General features: G+C 44.7%; 1 protein-coding gene and 1 non-coding gene across 2 annotated transcripts in view; both read right to left on the reverse strand.

Annotated features, from left to right (window-relative positions):
* Nucleotides 1–27,857, reverse strand: part of LOC126538927 (uncharacterized) — a 169,753-nt gene that overhangs the window by 106,120 nt on the left and 35,776 nt on the right. The window lies entirely within an intron of this gene.
* TRNAS-GGA (transfer RNA serine (anticodon GGA)) lies at nt 10,352–10,424 on the reverse strand. The gene has a single exon. It is a non-coding gene; the product is annotated as a tRNA-Ser (tRNA).

Below are 27,857 nucleotides of genomic sequence, written 5' to 3' on the forward strand. Positions count from 1 at the left end.
TCAGTAGGACCAACTAGAGTAGTAAGCTTGCTATATAATTGACAGTTCTCTATGTCTGTGGCGAAAGAGAAACGTTTGGCTTCTGTCTTTTCCAGAAGCGCCTTTAATTTTGCATAGGTTTTAGAAGGCTTGTGATACGTTGTTTACTTTTTTAAGTTTACAGATTGAAAAATCAACCACAATGCTATTGACGCTCTGTACTGCGCTCCTGCGGGCAGCGCAATGTTTTACCACATGGTGCTGCTTCGATTGCTTGTCTCAGTAGGCCTCCCTTTACTGTGGTTACGGTGACAGCGCATGAAGCCATTGTAGCACGGCAAGGCACAGATTGAATGAATATTTCATGTTTAATGGCGCAAGGGCCAGATGTGGCCAAAGAGCGCCATGCTAATGATTAATGAGTTCGCAGTGCCTGATGGGTACTATGATCTTAATGTGCCGTGGCTGTAAAGGGGCCTAAAAGAGTTGATGCAAATTCCATAAAATGTACGAGTAATAATATTATGGGAATGACTATTGGCGTGTACTATGAACATTAAAATGTATTGAGAAAGAATGATGCACTATACAAATTGTGTGATTGTCTAGATGTATAATATTGTCTAGAGTACTACTGCCTCACCACAGATTACTGCCTCAGGCACAGATTAACGGCTGAATGACACAAAACCTCGGCGAATGCTTTAAATGACTTCTAAATCTCGTATGCCTATCATACCAGCTCACTTCGGTTTCGCAAAATGTTGTCAGCTTCACCGTACAGTGCACCAAATAGTGATGCATACTTTCCCCCTGTAATTCTATATTTTATAGGCACAGCATATCATGTTTTATGTTCAGCATATTTCTCAATCTCATATTACGAGAGGTATTTTCTACCTATTGATTTTGAGTTTACGGGAAACGTTTTTAATAGCTGGTAGAAAAGTGTATTATCGACCACCACTTGCTTACGCGGCAGCCTAATCGGGAAACACGTTCAGCTCCAAACATTATATGCACTCGGGGTTGTGCTCAGTGCTCAGCATCTGCACTAATAAGGGCACCAATTTCTATTGTGTGAGAGTGCGTTTCAATGAATTTGGCTCATTAGGGTGGACGTGAGTGGATATGTAAAAAAAATGTTTCGCGATGCAGTCACGCATTAGATGGCGGGAAATGATGCGTAATAATCTTCATTCTATGTTTTGTTGTGATTATTTGAGTTAAGAATCTCAGGTGCAGCAAACAAGCCATATTTATTTGACATTGTCCCCGTGTTGAATTTTGCCACGTAGTATTCAGTGATGTAATTTTAGTATTCAAAGATTCATTGCACCTTTTGCTACGTTAGTGGTGTGACAGCTGTTTCGGTCAGTTACTCTGCCGCTGTTGTGGCCTTAGACGGATTGGTGTTTGCGAAATGCATGATGGAGGCTGTGAGCAAACGCTTATCTAGGCAGAGCAATTGCCGTTTTGTTAAACGAGTCTGTTTTTTGCAGAACCACTAGGATTTTCTAAATTGGTTTCAGTTGCTTTCATATAGCTTTCGGTTGTTCGTTTATAGGGAAGCTGTTATCCTCTAATTGGTCTGGATACGTCATGGACTGCCCTTAGTTGGTCCTCAAACAATGGGTTTTGAATCCTCTTCTCCCACTGTGTCCATTCTTCAACGAGGTTGGGGAGAGTCGCGGGACACCCCGCCAGCATATGTCTGATTTCAATGATGCCATTACAATCGTTGCAGTCCATCCTAATCTCCCTCTCTGGATATATTTTATTAATTCTGTACGGTGTGGGATATGTACCTGTTTGCAATAAGCGCAGTGAAATGGCCTGAGCCCTGTTCAGTTTTGAATGTGGCAATAGGAATTGCCTGCGTCCTAAATAGTAGTGTTTGGTAATGTCATTGTATGTTATTAAAGGATCTCTAGATTCCCTGGCTTGATGGTAAACGGCTCGGTTGTGACTGTCACGGTTAGCAAGTCCTCATGCCAAGTCATGAGCAACCTCATTCAGGTTTATCCGAGTCTCGTCCACTTTCCCCATATGCGCAGGAAACCATCGGATTTCAGTTCTCATAATCCCAATGTGTTCAAAACGTTTAGCTGCAACACCAGCTACGTAGCCTTTATTAAAACACTTTATAGCGGATTTCGAATCACTGTAAATGCAGGCCCATTTATTACTCCTGATGGCTATAGCAATTGCCACTTGTTCCGCCACCATGGGGTCCTTGGTAAAAATAGTGATAGCATCTTGCACCTTCCCTTGATAATTTGAGACAATGGCCGTATATGCTTCTTTACCTTTCACCCAGGCTGCATCAACTATAGCCAGGCGGAGGCCCGCTAAACAAACGGCAGCTGGAGGACTTTCTGTTTGAGTTTCCACGTCACCCACTTATGCTTTCTCTATATTTGAATGCCGATCCGGTGGTATGATATCTGCAGGTTGTGTGTAAGTCGTGCTCTACCAAGTGTCGGACGCATTTTACTTGGAGAAATTCGCTTAGTTTAATAACGCACTTGCGTTAGGCGGAGGGCCTTCAAGAATGACAACGTTTCTATGGTTGGATGGATGCTATGTGTCCCTACTTCTAAATGGGGCGCTAGGGACACAGCTCTTATTCCCAGCTCTTATTATATTACACAATGTCCAACCTAACTTTTGAAAAAAAATATAAATTCGCGAAGAATTTCTGTCACGCAACATGGGATTTAGGAAGTGGTCTTTTGTACGCCTCCGTCGTTTGTCCGTCTCCTTACTTTTTTACCACCAAAACTCCAACCGCCTGTCACTACTGTCTACTGTAGACATGTTTGATTTCCCCTGCTCTTTCTGAACCCAAGGGCTTGAAGGTCGCCAGAGGAGCCGAACTCGACCATTTAGATATCTTCCGATTCTAATAAAGATGCTCTATCGTTTCGGTAGCTTTAGCGTCGCAAGCACGTGTTTCTTCTTCCTTGTTGTACCTTGCTTTATAAGTGCGCTTTCTAAGACATCCTGATAGCGCTTCGAAAAGTAAAGAGCTTCCCTGCACTATAATCATTTTTTTCCTGATGTCGTTATTTCTTTATAGTAGTTACTCATAGCAGGTTTCTTTTCCATTGCGGCCAACCAGAAGATTGTCTCTGCCTCCATGACTTCGCGCTTGGCGTTCCTTGTTGCTGTGTTACTCCGTGATGCCGGTTTTCCTAAGTCTGTAATGTTTCAGAGGGTTCCTTGAGACGGAGCCTCCGAGAACCAAATTTAGAACACAGCTATTTGTTGTAAAACGCACGCCAGACTTTAATGCAAGTCGTACGAAAAAAAGGTAAACACTCAATGAAAATCCACAACGAGAAACCACTACACTCTAATTTAAACAGTATCTACACCACGGGAGTCATAGCGTACACCGAGTATGATTGGGCACAGCCAGAGTGTGGCAGCTCCAGCGTTGGAGATAGGATGCAGGGGGTGTGGCTGGATGTGCACATGGTAGCGGCGTTCTGGCCAGGCCGCTGGGCACGAGCTCGGGCCCGTAGCCCGACTGCTCGCACTGTGCCTGCGGTCACAGGAGTCCGCCAGCCTCGGGTTGCAGTCCTTGATCCGATAGAGTTGCGACGCTTGGGAACGGGTTGGTTCGAGGCCCCGGTCGGGTGAAGTCCTGTAGGCTCCTGTCCGGAACCCGACGGCCCGTCTTCAGTGAGAGGTCCGGCCACCGATCTTCACCCTCGCGGCGCTTCCAGGAACTATTCTACTCTCCTGCCAGTGCGCCTCCTTTTTCTGCCGTTCTGACTGATTTGTCTTAGCCTGAATGCTGATGTTCAGACTTCCGTGTTCCCAGGTAATTTGCCCCTGGAAACTCGGTGGGCTTTCCCGACTGGGTCACTTCCCTTTGATTTTATCATTTTGCGCCGCGAATTTTCACGCTTCACGTTCCTCGACTTCGTCATCTCCCATTTAGCACGGGATTTACCTCAGCGCGCGCACTCTTTGTCATCATCTTCTTTAATTCTACCACGGCGCTGTCTCGCTAACTACACATATCACTAAATATGCCGGTTGCGAACTTGCTGGTAAGCATCCTAGTTCTTTTACTTCACCATGAATCAATGTTTTTCGTGTACAAATATCTGAACCTTGTCGCAGTCCATTTACTTCCATGCTCCTCGTTCCTTTTTCACATGCTGTGCTAACGGTACCGCCACCTAGCGACTGCGGCTACTCAGGCACACCTTCAACGGCAGCTAGAAAGGTGCTTTCTTCTTCAGTTTCTGCGTAATATGTTTATATTTTCCCGTATATTCGAGTAGCAATCCGAAGCTATCATTTCTTCAGCTTGTGCGTAAGTCATAGTTTACGCATTTTCTTATGCACTATGCTTTTAAACATTATGTAGATAAGTAATGCAATTCTTGCGCTTTGCGAACGACTCAGAAGAATATTACGGCATGCTGAACTTTCGCACACATGTGTGCACACGTGCCCTAAGTCACTTGCGGTGGTGATGCTCGTGTGACGTCGTGTAACGTCAGTTGGGGTGGTGGTAGTTGTCTAACGGCCCCACCAGCCTCACTGTGGATCCATTTTCATGGGGTGGAATGTAGGCGGATTTTTTGGGGTGGAATGTAGGCGGAATGTAGGCGGAGTTTCAAAGACCCCTTCACATAAAAAAATGTAGAGGCCTAGATGAGGCAAGGAACTTGGGCCTTCTGAGTATAACATTCAGAATTTCTACATCGCCTCTGCGCCACCACGAATACCGCATAATAAATAGACATTTAATGAAGAGGTTCTGTCATCCCGAAGTACATTATTGGCTAATGTTTGAACTTTACGCAGATCGAAAAGTGCGTGCTGCTTTCAGATCAAGGTATGCCACATTTGTATCCTAGTCAGATGAAGATGCACTCGTACGCAGCATGTCGAAGCGCAGAATATGATCTATAGCTGCATAAACGAGCCTGGAACATTCATTCCATTATTAAAATTAGACAGTAAAAGGAAACCCCGACGTGACATCATAGTAAACGACTTGTTGAATAGGTGTAGTTATTGGGCAGCCAAATATTTATTCTTCATTTTCAAACAAACACTAACAACGCGTTCCTTTCCGTGCATAGGAAATGGCTGAGGCAATCCCAATTCACAAAGCATGTAATAAAACTGACGTTCCAAACTATCCTCCAATTCCACTAACAAGCATTATGTGTAAATTATATGACCACAACATGCATGAAAACAAACAACTTAGGTTAAAAAAAAGTACACACCTATCGCCACTCCAGCGCGATTCCATAACGGCGTTGAAATTACGCACTCATTGAGAGATCAGATGGTACCAAAGACAGGATTCCTAGGATTAAAATGACAACCATATATATCGAAGATTTGCTGCGCTGTCGATGACACCCAACTAACTCCTTTCAATGTGTACAAAAAGGTTGGTTGTATAGGTTGGGGACGCAGGCCAATAATCAGTTCAGCCGTTTTGAGCCCACCGATGTATATATTTGCAGAACAAAATAATATGCGGATAATGAATACCTTCTTCCGCAAGGGTGACAGCCGAAAGTGGACGTGGAGGAGCCCGAATAACGACACTAGAAATGAAATAGACTTTATACTCTGCGCTAACCCTGGCATCATACAAGATGTGGACGCGCTCGGCAACGTGCGCTGCAGTGACCACAGGATGGTAAGAACTCCAAGTAGCCTAGACCTGAGGAGGGATTGGAAGAAACTGGTACATAAGAAGCCGATCAATGAGATGCGGTAAGAGGGAAAATAGAGGAATTGCGGATCAAGCTACCGAACAGGTATTCGGCTTTAACTCAGGAAGAGGACCTTAGTGTTAAAACAATGAACGACAATCTTATGGGCAACATGGATGAGTGTGCAATAGAAGTCGATGGTAACTCCGTTAGACAGGATACCAGTAAGCTATCGCACGGGATGAAATATCTGATCAAGAAACGCCAATGTATGAGAGCCTCTTACCCTACAGCTAGAATAGAACTAGCAGAACTTTAGAAGTTAATCAACAAGCGTAAGACAAGTGTTATAATGAACAATAATATGGGTAGAATTGAACATGCTCTCAGAAATGGAGGAAGCCTAAAAGCAGTGAAAACAAAACTAGGAATCGGCAAGAATCAGCTGTATGCGTTAAGAGGCAAAGCCGGCAATATCATTACTAATATGGATGAGGTAGTTCAAGCGGCTGAGGAGTTCCGTAGAGATTTATACAGTACCAGTGGCATCCACGACGATAATGGAAGAGAGAATAGTCTAGAGGAATTTGAAATTCCTCGCGTAACGCCGGAAGAAGAAAAGAAATGTTTGGGAGCTATGTAAAGGGAGAACTCAGCTGGGGAGGATCAGGTGACAGTATAATTGTTGAAGGATGGTGGGCAGATTGTTCTAGAAAAACTGATTACCTTGTAAACGCAATGCCTCATGACCTCGAGCGTACCGGAAGCTTGGAAGAACGCTAACACAATCCTAATCCGTAAGAGAGGGGACGCGAAAGACTTGAAAAGTTATAGACCAATCCGCTTACTGTTTGTTGCCTACAAAGTATTTATTAAGGTAAGCCCAAATAAGATCAAGAACAGCTTAGACTTCCCTCAACGAAAGGACCAGGCAGGATTTCGTAATGCCTGCTCAACAATACACCATATTCACACTATCAATCAGGTGTTAGAGAAATGTGCGGAATATAACCAACCCTTATATATAGCTTTCATTCATTACGTGAAAGCTTTTGATTCAGTCGAAACCTCAGCCGTCATGGAGGCATTAAGGAATTAGGGTGTAGACGAGCCGTATGTATATATACTAAAAGATATCTTTAGCGGCTCCGCAGCCACCGTAGTCCTCCATAAAGAAAGCAACAAAATCCCAATAAATAAAGGCGTCAGGCAGGGAGATACGATGTCTCCAGTGCTATTGACGGCATGTTTAGAGGAAGCATTCAGAGACCTGAATTGGGAAGAATTGGTGGATACGAGATAATGGAGAGTACCTTAGTAACTCTAGATTCGCTGATGATATTTGCTTGCTTAGTAACTGAAGGGACCAATTGCAAGGCATGCTCACTGACCTGGAGAGGAAAAGCAGAAGGGTGGGTCTAAAAATTAATCTGCAGAAAACTAAAGTAATGTTTAAGAGTCTCGGAAGAGTACAGCAGTTTAGATAGGGGGTGAGGGACTGGAAGTGGTAAGGGAATACATCTACTTAAGTCAGGTAGTGACCGCGGATCCGGATCATGAGACTGAAATAATCAGATGAATAAGAATGGGCTGAGGTGAGTTTGGCAGGCATTCTCAGATCATGAACAGCAGGTTGCCATTATCCCTCAAGAGAAAAGTGTATAACAGCTCTGTCTTACCAGTACTCACGTACGGGGCAGAAACCTGTAGGCTTACGAAAAGGGTTCTACTTAAATTGAGAACGACGCAACAGGCTATGGAAAGAAGAATGATGGGTGGAACGTTAAGGGATCAGGAAAGGGCAGATTGGGGGAGTGAACAAACGCGAGTTAATGACATCTTAGTTGAAATCAAGACAAAGAAATGGGCTGGACATGTAATGGGGAGGGAAGATAATCGACGGTCTTTAATGGTTACGGACTGGATTCCAAGGGCAGGGAAGCGTAGAAGGGGGCGGCAGAAAGTTAGGTGGGTGGACGAGATTAAGAAGTTTGCAGAAACTTCATGGCCACAATTTGTACATGACCGGGGTAGTTGGAGAAGTATGGGAGAGGCCTTTGCCCTGCAGTGGACTTAACCAGGCTGATGATGATGATGATGATGATGATGATGATGTCTATGGCTGTCTACCTAGCCTCTTACGCGGACATACTGACCGAAGTTTCTACCTGATTGGACCACTGGGTTTCTGCTCCAAATCTGGATGATGTTGTGGTCATTCCACTTTCGCCATTACAGCCTCGGGATAGCCTACGCTCATCATGCCGTCGTCGCCATGCCTTCTGCTCGGACCCAGAGACCTAAGTTGTGTAATAGCTTGGCCTACTATGTTTAGGCTTGTGGTTGTGACAATGTCGTGATCATTGCGTCATCGTCATTGCAGCTCTTGTCATCCAACGCTCGTCATGCCGTCATCGTCACTTCATCGCCGTCATACAGCCGTCATGTATTCATTGTCACATCGCCATACTGATGCCGTCGTGGCGGTTCAGCTAATCTCATTTAAGTTTCGTGATCTGTAATGGTGCTGTCGATGTCTGGCCTTGTACTGTGGCCTAGTGCTCCAAGCTTTCTAATACTGTGAACCACTCGGTATGTGCTAGGGGTCGTGATGCCGTCATTGTTGTAGGATCGTCGTCATTACAGCTTTGTCATCCCACTCTCTCCATGGTGTCTTCTACACGCCATCATTGTCACAGAGTCGTCATCATGCCATCTTCGGGAAGGTGTCGTACTATTGTGCTCATTTATGTAACGTCACCTCATGGTCCTCACACCCTCAAACGTTCTTCATCGTTCCACCGACGTCTATCTCCAGTACTCAATCACGTTGTAGTCATTGAATTACGATAATGTCATCCCTGTCATGCTGTTGTAATACAGTCGCCATCAGGCTTCCATTGTCAGGCCGTCGTCATAATCCCGTCATAGTCCTGGTGCAGTCGCCACTCCAGCTTCGTCATCTTACTTTCGTCATGCTGTCTACTTCAAGCCAACTTCATTATGCAGGTTTCGTGCTATAGTCATTCTCACGCCATTGTGATCTTAGACTTGTCGTCATCTATTTGTCCTTATGCCATCGTCGCCAGTAAATCGTCGTCATGCAGTTGTCGCCATGTATTCGTTGTTTTACTATCGTCGGGATGCCGTCGCGGTCGTTCTATCGTCGTCTTTGTGGCTTCAACATTAGATTCTCGTCTAATTGTCGTCGTCATACTGGGCTCGTCACTCCATCGTCGTCACGCCGTTATTTAACATCATCACTCCAGTATTGTAATGCCAGTGTCGTCAACCACATTCGTCAATCCATTGACGTTAGCCCTTGCTCGTCATTCTGTCGTAATTATGTTGTCGTCATATAATCGCGATTATGCTGACGTTGTCATGCCATCGTCGTCATTGTGTCATCATCACGCATACTATCATGCGCCCGTTGTCATAATGCCATCATCATGCCGTCTTCATTGTGCCGCCTTCATCATTCCTCTTTCTTCGTCCTGTTGTACTCGTACCTACGTCGTCACGCCCCCGTCATCATGGAATCGTCGTCATCTCATTGTCCTTGTGCCCTCGTAGTCATGTTCTCGTCGTTGCACCATCGTTGTAATTTAAGAACCAGCTTCTAATTGTCGTCATACCGTCCTCGTTATACGCATATGTCGCTCGAACGGTAACATTACTTAGCAACTCCATCGCAGCTTTGTCGGCGTAATACAGTCACCGTCAAGCCTCTGTGCTAGTGGGGGACCTTGGCAAGCGAGTGCCATAGCAAAGTAGGATGATATCGGAGAATGGGCGTATATCGAAAGAAACTACAGTCTCATAATCACCACTACCACTACACACGGTAAATAAACCTGACTTTTCAAATATGGTCTGTCGCTACATTGCTCAACGTCTATTCGCATTACTGTCGCATGTCATAGAAAGATGAGTTCAATGTCTCCATTTAACATGAGCTAAAACAAGACACCTAGCAAATAGCACTTTTCTAAGACCAATGCATTGATACGCTAGCGTAGTTTAGATCTCATCTACAAATAAATTAATTGAGAAACTAGAACGCCCTAAAAAAAGTAGCGAGCTTCATATTTAAGAAATATCGTGTATCTCATTTCCCTTCAGAATTAATCTGCGAAGCTGGAGTCATACTTTCATAACTTTCATAACTGCATTAGATTCACTGGTCCGAAAATCATGTTTGATATGCTCTATAACCATCTTAACATCGATGGTTGCACGTACCTATCTAACCTGGAGACTAGACACGCACGCCGCAGACACCCCAAACTGTACAGGAACACCGATTCAAAACTTACTGCTTTAAGTATAGCTCTCTTTCTCAGGCTATTAGAGAATCGAATAGTCTGCCGACATTGAAAACAAGTTGTAATAATTCAGACAATATCCGTCCGCACTCGAAAACCACTTAGATGCCACACAGAGATGAACTTTAATCCTGCATTTACCTCTCGCACTATTGTATAACCCGTTCAAATCCTAAACGAGAAGAAAGGGGGTTAACCGAGGGGCCCGATTTTTATTGTTCATATCATAAGAAGCCAACGAACACTGACACCAAGGACAACATAGGGGAAATTACTTGTGCTTAATAAATGAAATTAAGAAACGATAACTTCATGGAAATTAAAGCAGATGAAAAAACAACTTGCGGCAGGTGGGAACCGAACCCACAACCTTCGCATTTCCCGTGCGATGCTCTACCAATTGAGCTACCGCGGCGTGGTTTCCCCATCCACTTTCTTGGGTATTTATGTATCCTAGTAGAACCCTGGGAGCGTTAGCCAGCGCCACCACTCAGAGACCTTGGCGGCGGACGTGGAACGTCCTTCATGCCGCAGGCGTCACGAGAACGTCATCTTTTCGGTTGAAGGCAACTGGACAATAAACCCACATATGCTATCTGAAGGCATCAAGTCCTGTATTACAGTTATTTCCATCGCCACATGCACCCTAGTAAGATTTTTATGTAATATAATTGGAAACATTAATTTTGTTTATAGTCGTAATTCCTTGTAATTTGGTTGTTATTGGTGAAATTCTTTCGTATTAGCTTCTACTTATGCTGTCGAATTCCTGATAATCGTTTAGTACGTACACTCCCGCTTATTTTAGTACCTTCCTATGTGTGCGTCCTTCATGCTGAAATCTCCGTTGGCATTGACCTTATGTATGAAGTAAATAAATAATTTAAAGAATGTCTTGATGTGGTATTTACTGTTGAGTGAAAGATGAAATTTATTATATTTCCATGCGTACTTTGCTTAGCCTTTTTCCAGTGACTGCTCTTTCACTTTCTAAGAAGTGTTAAAGTGGCCGCTCGGCGAGTGGTTCGCCCGTGTGCGTGACAATATTCCCGAATGCTGTCGCCAATTTTATCCGTTGTCTACGTTGTCACCTAACCTTGTAATCAGACTTCATGCGTGGCGCGAATAGTCTTGTACAGCCAGGAAGACACGCAAGTGCCAACGGTTATGCTGGGATTAGCGACGGCTCACATAAAAACATTGATAAATTTTCGACAGTCGCCGATCCTGCCCACCGGTATCGTTGTGGTTTGAGTGCCACTTGTTCTCCGGTGGATAGTTCACACAGAAAATAGTTAGTTGAGTGGCTTTGTCTTTGCTATTGCCTGATTGTTTCCGTAACCCAATGCGAAAATGATTTACCAATGACGGAACGCTGTGGAGAGGCTGAGGTAATATTTCTTACAAAAGAAATAATTCGCGACATATCGAATAAATATGGAAACATCAGAAGCTTCGGAAGAGCTTCGTTTTTTGGAGGAAATGAAAATATTGTTACGTATGAAGACGCAGACTAAAAGCTATATACAAGTATATGTACCAGGGAATACGCCGCACTTGGCCAAGAGGCAACAGCCCGCGCTAGCCTCCAATCGTCGTCGTCGTCTTCTCACTGCTCGCCTCTTCGTCATTGTAAACACTGTTCCGTAGCACTAACCCCGGCGGCAAAAGCGCCGTCCCGGAGTGACTAAAGGCCGGACTCGGAAGCAGTGTAGTAGGCCTTGAGCCTACTGACGTGCACGACATATATAGATGCCAGAGTAGAGGACGAGGTTGAACACACACGTGCAATTTCGTACGTCACATGCGTCACCTGGCGCAGCACGCGGTAGGGCCCTGTGTATCGCGAAAGGAACTTTTCGGAAAGTCCGACGTGGCGAGAGGGCGACCAGAGGAGCACGAGCGCTCCAGGCGAAAACTGTACGTTATGGTGGCGGGCATTTTACTGACGCTGCTGAGTGGTTTGTGAGGCCATCAGTCGAGCACGGGCAAACTGGCGTGCATGGTTGGCGAGGGCGATGGCGTCGCGTGCATACTCGCTTTTGAGATCGCAGCAGGAGGAAGTGCCGTGTCAAGGGGCAAGGTCGGTTCGCGACCGTACAGGAGATAAAATGGAGAAAATCCGGCGGTGTCGTGCCGGGAAGAATTATAGGCAAATGTGACGTAAGAAAGGGCAATGTCCCAGTCGTGGTGGTCCTTGGAAACGTACTTGGAGAGCATATCAGTAAGAGTACGGTTTAACCGCTCTGTCAGGCCATTGGTTTGAGGATGGTATGAGGTAGTCAGCTTGTGTTGAGTGGAGCAGGAACGCACAATGTCGGCGATAACTTTCGAAAGAAAGTTACGACCACGGTCAGTAAGCAGCTGTCGCGGCGCGCCATGACGGAAGATAATGTCATGCAAGATAAAGTGCGTGACTTCAGTGGCGCAACGGGTAGGGAGAGCACGCGTGATAGCGTATCCGGTGGCGTGATTAGTTGCGACGGCTACCCATTTGTTCCCAGAGGATGACCTAGGAAAGGGACCGAGGAGGTCTAATCCTACACGAAAGAATGGTTCCACAGGGACGGTGATCGGCTGGAGATGACCGGCAGGTAGCACCTGAGGTGTTTTCCGACGCTGACAGGGATCACAGGTAGCAACATAGCGTCGGACGGAGCCAGCGAGACCAGGTCCATAGAAGCGGAGGCGGACGCGGTCTTATGTGCGGGTTACCCCAAGATGTCCTGCAGTGGGTGCGTCATGCATCTCAAAGAGCACAGTCTGTCGTAGATGTTTCGGCACGACAAGAAGAAGATCAGATCGTCAGGGAGGAAGTTTCTTCGGTACGGAATGCCGCCATGAGGGACATATCGGTGAACGGATGTGTCGGTAGGTGTAGAGCGCAGACGCTCGATGAGTGCTCGCACCGATAGGTCTCGGTACTGCTCATCGGCGATGTTAGCGAAGGCAGACACAGAGAAAATGCCGTTGGCGGTACTACTATCGGCGGCGTCAGCCTTGTCTACGGGGTAGTGAGACAGACAGTCAGCGTCCTTGTGCAGTCGGTCAGATTTGTAGTGACAGTATAGGAATATTCTTGGAGGCGTAAGGCCCAACGACCAAGTCTTCCTGCAGGATTTTTCAGTGAGCATAACCACCAAAGCGCGTGATGATCGGTGGCAACGGAAAAGGGTCGGCCATATAAGTATGGGCGGAACTTCGCAACCACCCAAACGAGGGCCAGACACTCACGCTCAGTGATGGAATAGTTGCGCTCCGAGGGTGAGAGGAGCCTGCTGGCGTAATCGATAACACGGCTGTTGCCACGCTGTCGTTGGGCCGGTACTGCATCAATTCCGTGACCGCTGGTATCAGTACGGACTTCGGTAGGTGCAGAAGGATCGAAACGGGCCAGAATGGGAGGCGTTGTGAGAGGGTCGATTAGATGCGAGAATGCAGACGCCTCGTTATTGCCTCACTGGAAAGGGGTGTCTTTTTTCAAAAGCTCGGTTAGTGGTTGTGCTATGGCGGGGAAATTTTTCACGAAACCGTGGAAGTACGCACAAATGCCGATGAAGCTGCGCACATCGTTGACACACTTCGGAACAGGGAAGTGCGTAACAGGATGGATCTTGCCTGGGTCTGGCTGCACTCTGTTCGCGTCAACGAGATGCCCAAAGATGCTAATCTGGCGACGGCCGAATTGACACTCCTATGCGCTGAGTTGCAGACCGGCTCGACGAATAACGTCCAGGACTGCTGAGCGGCGCTTGAGGTGTGTAGCGAACGTTGGGAAGAATAGTATAACGTCGTACAAGTAGCACAGGCACGTGGACCATTTGAAACCGTGAAGAAGGGGGTCCATCATGCGTTCTAATGTGGCAGGAGCGTTACATAGACCAAAGGGCATCACTTTGAATTGATAAAGACCGTCTGGTATTACAAAAGCAGTCTTCTCACGGTGGAGATCGTCCACGACAATCTGCCACTAGCCGGAGCGAAGGTCAATAGAGGAGAAGTAGCGAGCACCGTGGAGGCAGTCAAGGGCGTCCTCAATCCGAGGTAGGGGATACACATCCTTTTTGGTAACGCTGTGAAAGTGCGATAATCCACGCAAAAGCGCCATGAGCCATTTTCTTTTTACCAGTCCAACAGATGACGCCTATGGACTACATGACGGTTAAATAATGTTTTTGGCAAGCATTTTGCGAACTTCTGCGTGAATAACTTGACGCTCTGCCCGTGACACTCTACACTGACGCCGTAGAATAGAAGGTGCATCGCCGGCATTAATGCGATGTTAACAACTGTAGTTTGCGCCAAAGGACGATCGTTAAAGTAAAAAATATCGTGGTTGGAAAACAGAACGCGGTAGAGCTCACGAGCGTGCTCGGACGGCCTGTCGCGCGCAATCATTTTTTGTACGTCGGCGATGGTACAAGTTGCCGACTGCGATGATAGAAGAGGATCAGCTGAATTGTCACCTACTGCAATATATATGCTACTGAGTGATCCAAAGTGATAAAATTGCCAAGTTCAACCAAATTTATGCGCTAAATGATATATATATGCAAACATATTGCATAAATTTATTTTGTTCTAGTTCGTTCCACACACGTCGGAAATGAGCGTACAAGGCTTCACATAAAATGTCTATTTAAAAAAATTTAATTTGCTTAAGACAAGGGGAGCAATATCTTGTTTTCAGAAAAACGTTAGCAAAGCTTCAAACCGCGTGAAAGATGTAGGAACTATACAGAGGCCTAAAATGCACCATTTTCATATCTGGAGCACCCATGAGATGCACTACAGTATTAAAAATTAAATTTGGGGATTTACGTGCAAAAACCATGATGTGATTATAAGGCACAGTGGGGGACACCGGAAATTTGTAATACATGAATTTCTTTTACATGCATCTTAATCTAATCACACTGGTGTTTTCCCATTTCGTCCCCACTTAAATGCGGCTGTCATGGCCTGGATTCGATCCCACGAACTCGTGTTTAGCAACCGAATACTCTAGAAACTGAACAACCACGACTGTTTCACGAGTCCCCTTTTGTTCGGACGGCTGCTGGACCACAACATAAAATGAAAAAAAAAACGAAAAATCTATTTAAGAAAAAAATTGACTTTCGAATCTGACCTACCACCTTAAAACTCTAATACATAGAACAAGACCGTCAAGTTGTAGTCACCGTGAAGACCCTGACGTCGCTGAAACTAAGAGCAATGAACCTAACAGATCATTCAACAGATTTGTGCAATAAAAACAAGTCAATCTCTCCCTCCATCATTCACATTTGAACTCACAAGTCAAGCCCGTTCATAATATGCACATGTTTCGCAGCGTATTCGAGAAAAAAAATTGCTCGTGCTTGCTCATATTCGAGAAAGCACAACAGCGTTCGGTTCGTTCCCGCAGTGTGATTAGAAACTGCCTTTCGTGTTTTATTGAAATAATATGCAATGTTATCAGTGGTAAATTAAAAATACATTGCGGAAGTAAATTTTCGCTTCGCATATTCGGGAATCTATGACGATCACTGAAGCTTTACTTATGGGCTGTAGCTTTCTATACAGATCATCATCATCATCTTCTTCTTCATCATCATCATCATCATCATCATATCTTATGTCCACTGCAGGAGGAAAGCCTCTCCCTGCGATCACCAATTACCCCTGTTCTGCGCCAACCGATTCCAACTAGCACCCGCAAAAATCCTAATTTCGTCGCACCACCTAGTCTTCTGCCATCCTCTATTGCACTTCTTTTCCCTTCAACGGATAATGACATCAATTCAGGCAGCGCAGAGTTTTGGTAAGCGGGGAAAAAAATTTAGGCACCTCTTAATTCGCATCAAATGCGACTGAATAATTCTGCAACAACTCAATTTCGACTCGATCAACGCACATAAACGAATGTATTTAGGAAAATACCCATGCACATTACATATATGTGTGCGTCGCTTGCACGAGTCTGCTGACATAAAGAGGAAACAGTTGTTTCTTACAGTAATCGTAATCGCGCGGATGATCTCAAATTAGTCTTCACAAATCACGAGTCAGCTGTTGGTCAGATAAGCGCGCTGCACCAACGTGATCTGTTGGAAATGCCAGTACTGTCACATTAGCCAATAAACATGAACGCTGCTACATTTCGGAAGCATTTCGGAGCTTCCAAACTGGCAGAGTGTGGCGTTTGCTTTAGCTTTTGCAGCGCTTGCTTCGCGTAGCTCATCTGTCTTCACATTTCATCGGAAGCACGCAGCTTGATAGGAATTTCAGATATGGATAGCTGCTTTCTGAGTTACATTTTCAATCAAGCCGATCATGCAGTAAATAAGTCATCGCAGACAAACTACAATTAGATCCCCTTATGTCTGCTGCAGCGGAAACTTAGGTACAACTAGCAATCTTCACAGTGCGAAGCCTGGCTCCGCCAACGTTGCCGCCTAATGTTCGCAAGAGTTGTGGAACTTCCGTTGTCCTTAGACTTGGTCCCTATTTCACGCATGCAAATTTAGAACAAGCTTTCATTTTGTCACAATTAAGAACTTAAGGTGTGCATGGCCTCTATCAACATGGTGAATAAAGTCCATGTGTACCGCGGTAGATCGAGAACGTCCTACACCAGACGGTTACGACGCCTACCATCACCCCTTTTCACAAAACAACGATTATGCGGATCGACAGCCTACAAAGCACTTAGATAACCAATGCCGGAGCTGGCACATATTGACTGCGACAAAAATTTATTTTCCTCGTCCACCAAATGAAAACGAGACTGTCACAAATGTTCCGACAAACGTTGACATTGAATAAAGCTAGAAAATGTTTTCGAACTGCAATCAAGGTTTATTTACCCGTTCAATGTGTTCTTTTATTTGTTTCAAAAATGAATTGATACTAAATGAATGAAGTGTCGCAGTATTGACAGCACGCCGTACGTAAATTGTACACATTTATTCCGTGTCTTCATTTCCACAGACCCTTTTTGTGTACCGATAAGGATAAAGCACAACATTAGTACATTGGGCATAGAATTGATCTTCACTGGTTTGAAGTGGTTGCCTGTAGTATTTGATGGTGCCCAGAGAAGGCACCCTGAATTATCTGAAGAATGCAATTATTCCGAGAGAAGCAGTGAAGGAGGCAATGTTATATTACCTAATTGCAGATACTACATCTAACTCGATATCATGTACGAGTATAGTACTAAGGTAGTTGTTGAAATCAATGACGAAAATATCAAGGTCATTGATATCAATGATATTTTGACCTTGATATTGATATCAAGGTCAAAATATCAATATGAATATCAAAGTCCAAATATCGTTGAGTACTGCCATGGACAAAATATATAAAACACTGCAACGAAGAAGAACCGTGTGCATTGTGTTTTTGATGGCTGAGTGGCGACGAGCCGCCATGTATATTGAGGTAGTCCATCTGGGCAAGTACACAGGCATGGTGGTGACAGCTGATGAATTGGATAAGATGACGTCTTTCCACTCGTGAGCAAAGCGTGTCGTCTTTCCCACGCACGACCTTCTGCATTGCCATGACTGCTGTAGTGGTGACATTGTAAAGGGTCATGCCAAGCACTAACGATGAATTCAAGATGTCAACAGGAAAGATATTAAGATTAGCTTGTTCAGCAAGGAATGTAAACTTACGTTGGAAGGAAGGCTCTATTTTAGTGGCGATGCTTAAGGGGCTGGCTGCAAAGGACAACTACCTTTAATTAAAGGCTAATGCGTGAACCCTAGATCCCAAAAAATTGTATAGTTTGTGTGAGGGCCGCAGCCGAAGCGAAGCACGTGAAACGTCTTCGACGTGCAGTAGAAGGTGTGTAAGAAATATGGGATACAAAAATAACCTGAATAAACAAAGAATTTAAATTTAATTACGCATTAAAAATCTTGCATGCATAACTTGTGTTACAACTGAGTAGCATTCTTACGGTAAAGTTTTGTAATTGTGTTAGCTTCATGTTCGTTTTGAGACCGGTGGTTTTGTAATGCGTGTTTGGATACTAGGGTACAGAGATAACGGTTTCACTGTGGGACTCGAGACTGCCCAGCACCACCCCAACCCGCCCCACTCACAGATGATTTGGGCTCCCGTTTTCGCGCTACCTATGGGGCCGGACATATTCAGCCGTGCTCAAAGGTTGGTCTTTCTGCCCAACTCTATTCACGACATTTCTGGACCCAGCTGTCGAACTCATGGGTACCATAGCCGTAAAAAAGTGCGCCATTTCTGCAACATGTCGCACACCTATAGCCTTATAACTCGTGATGAACACCGATTTGAGTTCGACGTATTTGACGTACTGCTTTATGATGTTTTCTTTCAACCCGCCGTGGCTGCTCAGTGGCTATGGTGTTAGGCTGCTGAGCACGAGGTCGCGGGATCGAATCGCGGCCACGGCGGCCACATTTCGATGAGGGCGAAATGCGAAAACGCCCGTGTACTTAGATTTAGGTGCACGTTAAAGAACCCCAGGTGGTCGAAATTTCCGGAGTCCTCCACCACAGCGTGCCTCATAATCAGAATGTGGTTTTGGCACGTAAAACCCCATAGTTTTTTTTATTTCTTTCAAACGCGACAACCCCTTATGCATAGAAAACCTACTGGAAAGCTAGGCATCTATGAGTGCCGTGCGCGGTGAAATACTGGCGCAGTAAATGGGGCGAAATTCGCTGGCTTCAAAAAAGTTGACGTCAGCAGTTGATCTGGTCTTCAGAGAACTTTTCGTCGGGTGCACTTGTTTGCCGAAAGCGGAGAGCACGCTGCGGAAGACGTGAGTAAACCAAGAGATGCCATTTGGTGCCGACGTGCCTGACGAGCCCCCGTGAATTCACAGGCGTAACCTCCCCGGTGTTGTGTTTTTCGTATATTCGCAGACAGCTGCACACGTTTCATCGTGTGACGTTGCGTCGGCGAGACGGTGTACATTGGAGTATGAATGAATTCCGAGTAGGCCCAAAGCCAGCAACCACCAGGGGCGAAATAAGAAGTCATCCAATGGCACACGAGAAGACAATGCGTATCGATGTCTGGAAAGCTATAGCAGCTGGAGCTTCAGCAGAAGCGAACCGGTCACAATGGCTGCACACACTCGTAAAGAAACAAGATGGTCATGTCTTGCGCACGCAATGTTATCGTTACTCAGCCAATTGTCAAGCTATTTAGCGATGCGCAGGAGCAACTGATTACAGTATCTATTCTGCTGTACTTCTTTTTTTACCGCAGATCTGAACACTGTAATCACCAACCATATTGAAAAAAAAAGAAGAAGTTTTTCGCAAAGGCCGCACGTTCTGATTGAGAGCTAATATTTGTGTATCATTTGCCGATGGTAGTATTGTAGATATGTCTTAAGAAGCCGAGATGTGAAACAAAGCTTTGCCAAACTAATCGTACCCGTCTTACAACATGTGAATGCCTCCATCGCTTGGTTAATCTCCTCCTTGTCGAAAATACCTAAATAACATTGCCTAGAAGGAGCCCATATCACCGTGAAGTGTAACGGGCCTAAAGCAAAATGTAATGTAGATGAAACACAGAGAAGCCAATATGAATTGAAAAAGAAAAACCAACCTGTTTAAATTGCATATGTTATTGTGTCTGTTATAACCATAGGCGATGAAGATGATAGAAAAAGTCAGTAGCTATGGCTGGCAGAGGGATGAATAAATGATGGATTTAGATAATTTAACAATAACCAATGCTTCAATTTACTACTGCAAAAATCACCGTCTTCCAGTGCGTTCCAGTGGGATACCTGCGCGTTTTTTTGACAGTGGATCCAAGTAGGACAAAGGCGCTTGCTGGGAGTCACTGGCAAACCGGGAAGGTCGCTGGACAAACGCTAGGTCGCATTGCTGGAGACGCTGGTTTCACTGCTGTGACGTAGGGATGCACTGGGGCGCTGCGTGCCCACTAGTTCTCGCTCGAGCTAGAAACTCGTACTAGCTCGTACTAGAAACTGCGCTGGTTGCGTATGTGCCGCACTGGTTCGAGTACGCAGGCGTATAGGCGCTCTCCAATCTGAAAAGATTGTTACAATTTTATCCAAGCATTCTATTGTGTTCTCCTTAATATTGCTACATTTTCGGGCCATAAATGTCTGTTTTGTGTCGCATCTTGAAATATAGGTGACTGAGCTGCTCCTTTTATGCATGTATATGTGACATTGAAGATCACTTTCGCTTTGTGCATTTCCATTTTGAGGGGGTGCGGATAGCTTTATATTCTCGAACAACATTACGCAAGCGCAGGCAACGCTTCGTTTTTTATGAGTTTGTACGCAACCGAGGACTGGGAGTTGTCACAGGGCGGTGGAGCTGCCACGCATATCACAGTCGTTCAGACGCGCGTTCGGACCCACCCCAGGAAACCTACCGCTGATTGATCTTACCGCACCGATAACAAAGTTGAAGCGATTCGTGTGCTTCCATTTTACTGAGTGTGCTAAAAAGTAGTATTAAAAGGTTTTAAGTCTCCAATGCTAGCATTTTAGTATTCTCCAGGGGCCCTCACCGAGATCTTTTGCTTCCACCGAAGGTTTGGCCTATCGTACCCGCCGTGTCCGTCTACACGCTATCGGCCCGTCTAAACTCGGGAATCAACAAGCAAAATTACAAAAATAACTCTATATTTCAGATTTCACGTTGGTGGTCTTTTATGTTTTAGTATTTTTCATTTCTTTTCATTTTTGTGTGTACAATGTCAGCACAAGAAGCGATGAGCGCCGATGTGACGTGGTATGAACATACGCTTATGTTCTGTACTAACCGCACTAACCGACGCTTCTTTGACGGAGATATGTGACTACACAGTACCGGTCGATTGAAACGTATTATTGAACTAAGAAGATGTTGCATTTTACTAGCGCCCAGAACAAGGAACGGCTATCAAAGTCGGCAGTAACAGCTCGTACAGCGCCTCGGGTAGGTGGTTCAGTTAAACCTTTTTCCAAGTTAAAATCCCCATCGCAAAAGAAAATCAGTATTGCGGCACTGTCAAGCATAATAAAGAATACGGACAAAAAGTTCCACTTTTTCATAGAGGGCTAAATTTTATTTGCAGAGCGATAGCACACCTACCGTGTCTGTGGCAGATTGAAACTGCGGCTGCGGTATTCATGTAGCAAATTCCTAACAACGCGCCACGTATACCGGCGTGGTGCAGAGATTCTGCTTCTTGTCAGCGACGCCTGTGCACTTAAGTTCGTTGATTCCGGGCGAGCAGCGGCAGTGGTCGTGAAGGGCGGTGGTAGCCGTCATTTTCCGTGCCGCAGGACAACACGATTGTTCAGGCGCACGTTTCATCAGGTCAATCTATGACGCGCGCAGTCATGCTGTACTGCGACATTCTCCGTGTTTTCCGAAGGTTCGACGAGGTCATACACAAGAGCTATAATCAACGATAACATTCGCGTGAGTTTAAATCATCTAGTGCGTGTTGCGTTGAGCAATAAAGTTGAATATTTGTTAGCCGGTGATAAACAGAGACCGAAGAAAGGTAAACAAGTACACGCGCGAACATGCAGGAGAGCGTATGCTTGAAAAGCTTGCTCCTCTTCATACGCAATGCTTCGCGATTTCAAGTGTAGCAAGGAGCTCGAAGAATGCCAAAATATACTAATCCACAAGAATGGTGACGATACAGAATTCAAGACATATAGGCCCATTAGCTAGCTTTCAGTACTGTATAAAATATTCACCAATAAAGAATTGCAATATATTCGAGACTACACTTGACTTCAATCAACCAAACAATAGACTCGCTTCACGATGAGATATTCTACAATAGGTCACATCCCTGTCATTATTCACATATTTGAAAAATCTGCAGAGTGCTATCAACCTCTCTATATGGATTTCATATATTATGAAAACGCATCTGATTCAATAGCGATAGCAGCAGTCTTCGAGTCATTGCGTAATCAAGGAGTGCAGAGGGCATACGTCAATACCTTGGTAAATATCTAAAGGTTGCACAGCTATCTTGCTTCTCTGCAAGAAAGCCAAATATTACCTAACAAGCAAGTGGTCTGACAAGGAGATACTATCTCTACAGTGCTATTCACTACATACTTAGAAGTATTCGAGCAATTAGGCTGGGAAGTCTTAAGAATTAGGAAGAATGGGAAACATATCAGAACCCTTTGGTTTGCACATGACATTGTTCGGTTAAATAACATTGCAGACGAATTCGAAGTAATGATTCAATACCCTTAACCTAACTAAATGTTGAATAACCTGGCATGGAAACAAGAATTCATGCTTGCCAGTAAGCCTCTAGAATTCATGCTCAGTAAGTCCCATCTATGGACTGCAGCAGAGTACTTTTATCTATTTCTAATTACTGGTTTGTGAACCAGAACACGAGAAGGAAATTTACAGAAGATTCAAAATTGGATGGAGCACATACGCAGGCATTAACAAATCTTCAGTCGGAGCTTACCACTGTCGTGTAAAACAAGTGTAAAATCATTGCATCTTTCCGAGCGTAGCATACCTGGTGGAAACTTCGAGGTTAACAAAGAAGCTCGAGAACCGGTACTGGACCACGCAAAGATCGATGGATCGAAAAATATTAGGTGTAACATTAGGAGACAAGAAGAGACGGGTTGGATCAACGATCAAGCAGGGATAGCAGATATTCTAGTTAACATGAGAAAAGAAAGTCTCAGTTTCGCCTGCAAAGCGAAGCATTGATTGGGAGATCAAATTAATCGACAGCTATACAAAGTAAGGATAGTTTTATTCGCTGTATAAGCTTGTAAACATTTTTCACTTACTAACTAAATTGCCAAGCATGGCGTCATAAAACATGAGCGCATCTCTCTCAATGACCACGGAAACTCGCTGTCGAAACGCTGGAGGGATGAAGTGCGGCAGCAGCAGCGAGCAAATAATCTCTCTCGCTTCAACGCGAACAAAGCAACCAAAAACACAGTGCATACGCGGTCGCTCCATATGCACCAGCCGCTGCTAGAACACCCTCACCCTCTTGCTCCGGACCCTTGCGACAAGAGAAGACGGCGCGCTTTCTCCTCGCTTTCACACCTTGCACGTGCGAGATTGAGGTGCCATCAACAGCTCACCCTCGCAACCTTTCAATTTCTCATAGAGTATACGGCGCTAGGCGATGATGTTAGCGCCATTGGTCTTTTTACGGAATATCATACTGGCGCCGAAACCGACGGAAGCAATGGACCTGTAATGTCCACACAATTGCGATCGCAATAGCATGGAGTTAGGCAGGCCAAGTTACGCATACTGTAGATAACGAGTAGGCCATTGCACACAATGCGTCCTAAGGGAAGGGAAGCAGAGTCCAAGACAGCAGAAAATTAGGCGGGGTAATTCAATTGGGATACTACAAGGTCTAAGTTGTTACAAGAAAGCGCGAGACATGGGTAATTGGAGATCACTGGGACAGGCCAACGCCCTTCAGTGTGCACAAAAATGGGCTGCTGCTAATGATGCTCATTCATACGTTAGCAGAAGAGAATGACAGCAGAACCACCAGGAAAGAAACAAAAAGACAGCAACAAAAAGAAATAATGCCATAACTTGATGTAGTAACCAAATTGTTGCAGCAGAAGAACTTCTGTTGCCATCGATTCTCTCCCCGTTCCTTGAAAATTATTCAACCCATTGCGCAGTATATCCCTGCGAAAACAATAAATGACTGTAGTGAGTGTAAGCAAACTTGTAAATTACTGCAGATTGATGAAGGTGGATAGGAAACTTCGTTTCCCAAATCTTAGCGACGCCTCCAACTCCGTCTGGTCAAGTATTAGGGAAACATTGTTCAATACCCATTCCTCCAAAGACACGTTCGAAGATACACCGGGAAACCACGACACTGCTGTCAAGAAGCTGTTTACTTATAAAGCATCCACATACACCACAGCAAGCCTTCCGCTTGCTCCCTGTGCCACGAAGATTTTGTCGCCACGCGAAGCGAACAAAACTGCCTCATCTTGTGACGAAGTTTGAATAAATGGCTGAGAAAATACAAATAGAAATGCTACCCGAGTTTATACAGCATTTTGTTTATTCAGGAAATGAGACATTTGTTCACTTTACATAGTGCAGACACTGCTGAAGCTTGGGCAAGTTGGTGTGACATCCTTTTGCAACTGCGCAAAGGACAGGCACGGGGCGAGTGCACATACACAACGCTGAACTTGAAACGGGTTTTATTGAGGCAATTTCTAGTCCTTATGTTGATGATTGTTTCTTTAGTTTTTATGACATGTGCTGTTAAGGACGCTGTGGCCTCGGTTTTAAAAGTTTTATCACTTTCTTACGCCTGTCTTGAGGCCCTTGTCTTGACGCATGAAATAGCTTCTGAAGCAAATTTACGTTTTTTATACCTTTCCATGTGCTTCAGCGATAGCCATGTGTGATGGCGATACGAGCCAAGATGCCAGAAACCCCTTCCGCCTTTCGCTTCTGCACATTCCAAGCTTCTGATACGTGGCATTGCAAAGTTATGTTTTGAAAAAGCCCTAGTAAAATCGTGCCATCATTTGATGCAAGACAGTTATCAAAATTAGGTGGTGCGCCTCCATGTAGGAGGCTACCCAACCGATCTTCGCATTGTTGTAGCATAGAACCTGTTAAGAGACATCATAAATTCAGGCCGCAGCGAAGTCGGAAGAAGAAAAAGGAAAGGCTGCGGTTATCGCTTACTTGCGCAGCATTTCACATAACCTAAAAATGGAGGGTTCTCGTGCCAATGTGCAAGTTGTTTATTCCACACCCGATAATCTCTCAAAACTCTGTCACATTGTAAACCACAGCAACGCAAGGAAGGAGGGCTGTGCCAAGAAGCAACAAAAACGTTTTGTACCGTGTAACAGCAATGTTGCGTACAGGTTTCCACTATCTTGTTGCAAGCACTACATGGGGCAAATTGGTCGATGCCTTAACGACCGGCTACGGAAAGTTAACAACAAGAGCAACCCCGCTTCCGGCCATCTCGGAATTCAATGCAGAGACTGCGCGGAAGAAAAAAAAAAGAATAAGAAAGCACCTTGTTATCCCACTTTCAGTCAGTGCAGCGTTTTGCCAGATGATCCCATAAAAATAACTAGAGAGATTACTGAAGCCCATTACATCCACAAATTCAAAGACAAATGCCTAAGCGCCACCTCAACACCTCTGTGAAAAAACAACGGCATTTTCATGAAGATAAATTGGAAACACGTGCACAGCTGTTCATGTGCCACCTAGCACTGGCTCAGGTACGGTCATTCCCAAGAATTTGTGTGTTTTGGCGTATTTTCATTTGAGATTGGTTCCCAGTTATTTAAGCTGTGGAAAACGCCTGAGAAAATGAGTTAAAGTTCAGCGATGTGTATGTGCACTCGTCTCGTCCCTGTCCTTTGCGCGGTTGAAAAATAATTTTCATGGTGGCTTGCACAAATATTTACTTGGCCTCTACTTTCTTTAGAATATCGCATTCTGTTTTATTATAGTGATAGATATTTCTTCCCACATTAACACATAATGAAATGTACTGCCTTTCGCAGTCATCTTCAGAAGGCTCGCTGCCCTCTTTAACCCAGAGAAGGCACCTTGAATCATCTGAAAGAAATATTATGAAATGGTAACGAAGGCAAGAAGAAATAATCACAGTTCCAGTATTCAATGGCACCTATTTAATTGAATAACCTGTGATAGAAGTCAACAATAGCAACAATATATGGTGTTCTGGCTGTCTTCAGGAATGAATATTCCGGCCATGCATGAAAATCGACACCAGATAAGTTATCGCCACGATGACTGCTCTACGCGGGCTCAGACATAACCGAAAGCACGGGCGCAGTGCAGTCCGTGCACTGAGTTCCGGCCTACGAGCCTTTGGCACGCGCGGAACTTCGCTCAAACTTGCAATAATCGTCATACTCACCAGGGGACTTAGAGTCAGCAGCCTATTCTCATATCCACTGCAGAAGAAAGCACTCCACCGGTATTCTCCCTGTACTCCTGTCTTACGCTGGTTTATTCCAAGTTGTGCCTAAATATTACCTGTTATTTTGACTTAGCTCTTTTCTGCCAATCAGCTGTGTTTTGTTTCCCTTGGCATAAATTCTGTGACTGTAGTAATCCAACCATTACCTACCCTTGCCATTACATTGTCTCCCCAGCTCCATTTTTTTTCTACTATTGTCCACTAGAACGTTGGCTGCCCCAGTTTGTGCTCTCATTCACGCCATCCACTTTCTGCTAAATTTAGGTTACAAATTTAAGGGGAAAGCCCTCGATCTCTACGTTTGAAGGCTGCGTTGTATGCTACTGAAAATTGGACTGTTCGTGCCCCTGCTCGCGAGTTCATCTTCGTCGTCCTCCAGAATGGTGAGCGTAATCGAGAAAAAAGGGCACAGTTGATCGGAGGTCTCGTACCACTGCTCGCGCATTTGTGGTTGTCTTCTTCCAGATCGTTGCCACATCGATGCCGCTAATCATGCCAAAAAGGCACGGTTAGGTAATATATAGTTAATTAAAGCGCTTAAATCCAGAACCATTGGTGCGGGTCGAACCCTCGACCTTTGGTGTGAGTCGTACCGACGACTTTTGATGTTATTTAGGACGAAGTTGATTAAGGCACAGGTAGTTAAACTAACTTATAATTAGGGCAATTTAACCTAAAATATTTAGTGGGAGAAAACACGTAATGAGAAGTAACAGCGCATTCGAATGGGAATGTCACGTAATTTAATAGATGTCTCTTGAGCGCGTTCAGCTTCACCTTTACCTTCTTTGGCATATGCTAAAGTGACTGTCAATTTTATGTTCCCAGAGTTTTGTCCAGCGCTATATTGTTCCTAAGCGTTTTTGTTTTTTGGCCTACATGTTTCTACCCCATATGTTAGTGCCTATAATTACAATGATGGTGCAATTTTGTTTGCAATTACGGTGGGAAACCTACAGGTCATTATTTGGGAATACCTGCCGTATGCCAACCCTTGATCTAATTCACTCGATGAGGCGTACATTGCTTCTAAGTCCAATGAAAATGATCAGTTCAATAATAAACATATTTACGCTAATTAATTTTCAAATGATTACTTTACACAAAATATTCCCATCTAGGAAATATAGCCGCTGAGTTGTCACGGCGTATCCACATGGACAGCACAAATTCCGAGATAATGATATCCAAAGTGTCCGAAGAAATACATTGCCGTTCCAGTTACTCTTTTAAGGAACCGCTGCTTTATGCATTGAAGTACAAAAGGAACTAGAACGCCAATATATTTCGTCGGAGACTTTGAACATTATTATCTCGCTAATTCTGCTGTCCAGAGATTGAATCTCTTCGAATCTCCAATGAATCGCTTTGTTGCCAAATTTGGTCATGGGCTATGAGCCAGTAGATGTGTGCTGCTCCTCCATGAACGTCTTGGAAGTCAACTTGGGCGTTTAGGTATGTGACAGTGAGAATGCGCCACTCGACAGTAACTGAAAGATCCCTTTAATTTCTCCGATGCTGCAAGGCCTCAATCTCACGTCATAAGGTTTCGTCCACGACAACAACCCGATGCATTATCAGGCGCAAATACATTTGGTATGTGCCTCTCTTGAATGAACGCTTACCACACTGTTACTACACCAACACGTTAGCGCAGGACAGCAGATAACCAGGTCAGTTGGTATAAATTCATGGCTGTTTGGAAGCGCAAACTTTACACAACGGAGATGAATGAGAGGGAATGAATGCCGCCTGGAACTAAATGTTATTCAAACAAGGAGTATATAGGTGTGAAAAATATGAAGAAGACGAAATAAATGGGAAGGGAATGTGTGAGTTCCCATTCGATATAGCT

The sequence above is a fragment of the Dermacentor andersoni genome, chromosome 8, assembly GCF_023375885.2.
Source record: "Dermacentor andersoni chromosome 8, qqDerAnde1_hic_scaffold, whole genome shotgun sequence".
NCBI classification, from domain to species: Eukaryota; Metazoa; Arthropoda; class Arachnida; order Ixodida; family Ixodidae; genus Dermacentor; species Dermacentor andersoni.